Genomic DNA, 4,505 nt, shown 5'->3' on the forward strand with positions numbered 1-4,505 from the left:
CTCAAGTCTGGCTTAACGTGCTCAGCCGTTGAGACTCTGTCAGAACTTTTAGCACCCCTGAAGGGCACAGGTTCCCATTGCACCAGGATGCTGTTCTAGACAGACCTCTGCACTCCCCAGGGCTCGGGTTCCCATTGCACGGGGCTAAGGGTGCAGAGGGTCTCCTGCACCGTGTAACCTCCTTGATCGCTGGTGCTGTTGAGTCAGCAGGCTGATCGGAAAACTCATGGTGTAATATTTTCCTCTGGCTGATTTTTATAAAATTAATAAGGGGGAGATGTCGGGAGCCACTCCCGCCATTACAAGATGGCGCCGGTTTCCTGCTTCCTGGTTCTTCTTGCCAGCATTGTTTTGCGATCTGCGCATGTGCCGCCTTATGTTAATGTAGGCTTGTGTGGTCCTCCATTTGGAGACCACATGCTAATTGGGTTTTGTGTGGAGCACCAATTACAGACGAACAAGTCACCCTGCTGGCTACTTAAGCAGAACACACACAGGGTTCGGGGTCCTTCTCCATCTGCTGTTAAGAGCCTCACAATAAAGTTGCTGCTGGACAAATCCGTTGTTGCTGCGTCGTCCTTATCGGCGAGGGCTGCGCGCGACAAGTCTACATATTTCATTTTGTGAACGTAAAACATCATCCTAAGAAGGGATCTAAAGATGTCACCAAAGGCCGTAATACTTCAACAAGTGGGGTCCGTGGAATACACATGCAAAGACTAAAAAAGAAAATCAGGTCCCCTAAATTCTTAGGTTCATTCCTCATACACATAAAAGGCTTTGCTGTAAGTCCTGTCATCTTGGATTAGGTCAATAGTTACCTCCACATTGATAAGAGGTTGTATTAATTTAAAAATCATTCATGTTAGAGAGAGAACAAGAGGAAGAAGGAGAGAAACAGGCAGAGAAAGTGAAAAGCACAAGTTCCTATGTTCCAATGTCCAAGATCACTCTTGGGACACATTTTACACGCTGCACTCACTGCATAAAAATAGAATAAGCACATTTATTTACCCCACAGCTAATATTTTTCACCTAATAAAATAAAATAGAATGTTACCAAAGACATCTCTCCTTTATAAAAGTTTGCCTCATTCATTCTTTTCAGTGACAGAACTATTCCAACAGCTGAAAACACCTCATTGCCCTTAAGTCCCAATATAGGAGAATCTCCACAGGCATTGCTTGACCACTTAGCCTGAACAGCCTGGACTAGTCTATCAGGGCTAATATGAGGCAGTCACAAGCAGAATTAACTACAGCCCCCAATTCTCCAGACACAGGAAAAGTTTCTCTATCCTTGGCAAGCAGATGGCCACAGCAGGGGTCATTGGACATTAAAGGACGGGCTGAAACAGAAGCAACAGGCTTAAAGCCCCCTTGCAGTGACCCCTGAGAGAGGGGGTCCAATCCGAGAGTAAAAGCCAGGTTCTGGTTGTCATGTAGTCCCTGGAACCCTCCATCAGTACATCAGTGTCACCATGGATAGTCCCTGGGCTGGCCATGAGTGTTTTAAGTTCTGCTGGACTCCAAGGCACAGCTGGAAGGGATGCCTACCTTAGCAGTGGGACAATTTCTCTCCATTCTCAGATTCTATCCCTTCTGTGGCTGGCACACCTCTGCTCCAAACCCTTCTCCTTCAGAGTCTCAACAGACGTGCAGGCCAGCACCTCAGAATTCTCATCAATTACCTTGTGTCATGGAGAAGGATGGGCTCTAGCTAAAGATCAGAGATTGATCCCCATGCCCACTGCTGTTACAGGTAAAACTAGGCAAGGACAAGGGAAGGCCAGGGGCTCCAGCTTGAAAAGGAAATGAGGAGGGGGCAGGTGGAGACTCCAGAGGAAGGCAGCTCTATTTCTTGTCAGTGTTGCATGTACAGGAACTCTGGATCCTCGGAGCTGAACTCGGAGAGCCAAGTGCCAGCCACAGGGTCCCAGGCTCAGGCTCTGCACCCTCCTCTCCCCACCCAGCAAGAGATTAAGGGTTGCATGTGAAAAGCCTCTCTACTGGCCCTTGTTCCTCTGCCCTTTGTCCTTTGAAACCACAAACCCTCACCCAAACTGGTCATATCCAAATGAAGCAGGATCAACGAAGAACCTGGCTCCCAAGAGCCACCTCTCTTCCTCTTTGGGCTTTTTCACTACTGTCTCCCTTCCTAGCACGAAGGGAGAAGGTCTGCCTCCCTCTCACATACGCATGCCCCTTCACATCACATCTTGCTGTCTCCTTTCTGCTTTGGGTTTCAGCAATTTTAAATTCCCTGGCTCCGAGTCAGCTCTTCTATCAGAACCACCGAGGCTCCAGACTGCTCTACCTCTGTGCAATGCAGGAAATGAAACAAAGCCGGGCTTGTTCCCAGTTTGATAGGCCGCAAGTTTGGGGAACTAGGGCTTCAAATGTTTCCACTATTTTGTTTTGGCACCAGAGTGTCTGTGTTTAACTCCGTGTCTCCTGCCAGACTTGGGAAGCCAAAGTGATAATATCAACATGTGGAGAGATGGAGAGCGCCACCCGCCATCATCTCTGTCCCGAACTGGCACAGAGTGAGGGTGGGGGAATCACAGAAGCACACACACATATGTGCACACATAGAGAGACATGTTCACTATAGATACATGCTCTCTGTGAAGCACACAATCCCATGCTAACACACATGCATCTGGAATACATGCACATACATAGACCGTACAGTAACATGTTCCCATGAGTGTATGGTCACATGCAGACAAATACTACAACATTATTCACCCATAAACACATCAGCACTCACAAAGACATACATTCCCATGTGAACATAATGGTACATTTGTTATCCTTAATGCATGGTCCAATGTATGCATAAGCATACATCCACTCATTTTTCTAGCTTTCTTTACATTGCTGTGACAAACACTATGATCCAATCAACCCTGGAAGGAAAGGGTTTATTTGGCTTATAGGGCCATTGCTGAGGGAAGTCAGGGCAGGAACTTAAATAAGGAACCTGAAGGCAGGAACTGAAGGAATCCATGGAGGAAGATGGCTCACCGCCTGGCTCCCGGTGTCTTATCCAGCCTGCTTACGCAACCCAGCACTACCTGCCTAGGCATGGCACCACCCACAGAGGGTCGGGCCCTACTATATCAATCAGCAATCAAGAAAATGCTACACAGACATGCCCAGAGGCCAATCTGATAACAGTAATTCTTCAATTAAGATTTTCATTTCCTAGACCTTTCCAGATTTGTGTCAAGTTGGCAAAACTAATCAGCACACTCATATATAGATAAAAAAACCTCCCACATAAACACATATATTCACACCCAATACATATACACTCACACGCATAGACACGGTACATACACTAATATGCACATTCAAAAGCACGTATAGGCACCCAGTCACACATGTTTACATAGAGGTAGGCACATGGTCAGACCTGTGTGTATATGGAGAAGCACATGGAGGCAAAGAGAGGTACGTTACACTTCCAGGCAGAATATAAGCAGGTTACAATGATATTAATATATGAAAATGTCATAAGAATTATTTTGTACATTAACTGGAAAGTATTTTAAATATTTAACAAATAATGGCTAGCACCTAGAATGACTTCACCAAGGAGGTTGTTGCTGTCATAGTATTTGGTGTCCTGGCTATGCATTCCTCAGGGAGAACAGGTCCAGCAATGAAGGAAGGAGGAGACCCAACATCCTGGAGAGAGGGCACAGGGAAAGGAGTCAAGAAGGCTGAGTTGAAACTTAATCACTGAATGATTCAAGACAGGACAATCTAGAAGCAACTCGAATGTCCTTTTCTTAAATGTGCCATATATAGAAATGCAGGAAGAAGCATATTACAAATGCACATTGAATAAGCTTTGTGGAATGGGGTGGGATCGAGTCCGCTGTCTTTTCTGAATGAGGTCCAGGACCAGCAGGCAGCAGGCAGCTCTGCCCCTGAGTACCACAGACCATGAGTCCTACATGGGAAGGGCAATGTCAGTATGGTGCCCCAACAGACTCCACTGAGCTTGCCTTCGTCCGATGGTCTAACAGTGCATCTGCTCTGATCTCTTGACCCGCTCTCAGAGCATCACGGGTATGGAGACTTGCCCTGAACTCCAGTCTCCTGTGATGCTTGATGGCAGGAATACCTCCCCATGAAATGCTGTCTGGCACTGACCCTATACTCTGACCAACCCTTGACCAAATCTACTCTAGCAATTTCTCTATGAAGGCTGCAGGCAACTCCAGCATCATTCGCCCTCAGTCTCAGCATCCTCATCTCTTCAATGGGGAGAATCTAAACAATGATGTTGGGAAGAGGCTGTGAGAATATGACAAGACGGCACGTGACAAGCTCTTTATAAATGTATTTATGGATTTGCTTATAGCCTACATTTTCCATAATAAAGGTGTGCACGTGAGCATACATGTGTGTCTGTGGCGTGTGTGTGTGTGTGTGTGTATGCATGTGTATGCACTAAGCTGGGTGATCATACAGAAAATGAGCAGATAAAT

The sequence above is a fragment of the Psammomys obesus genome, unplaced genomic scaffold (assembly GCF_907164565.1).
Source record: "Psammomys obesus unplaced genomic scaffold, mPsaObe1.curated_primary_1811, whole genome shotgun sequence".
NCBI lineage: Eukaryota > Metazoa > Chordata > Mammalia > Rodentia > Muridae > Psammomys > Psammomys obesus.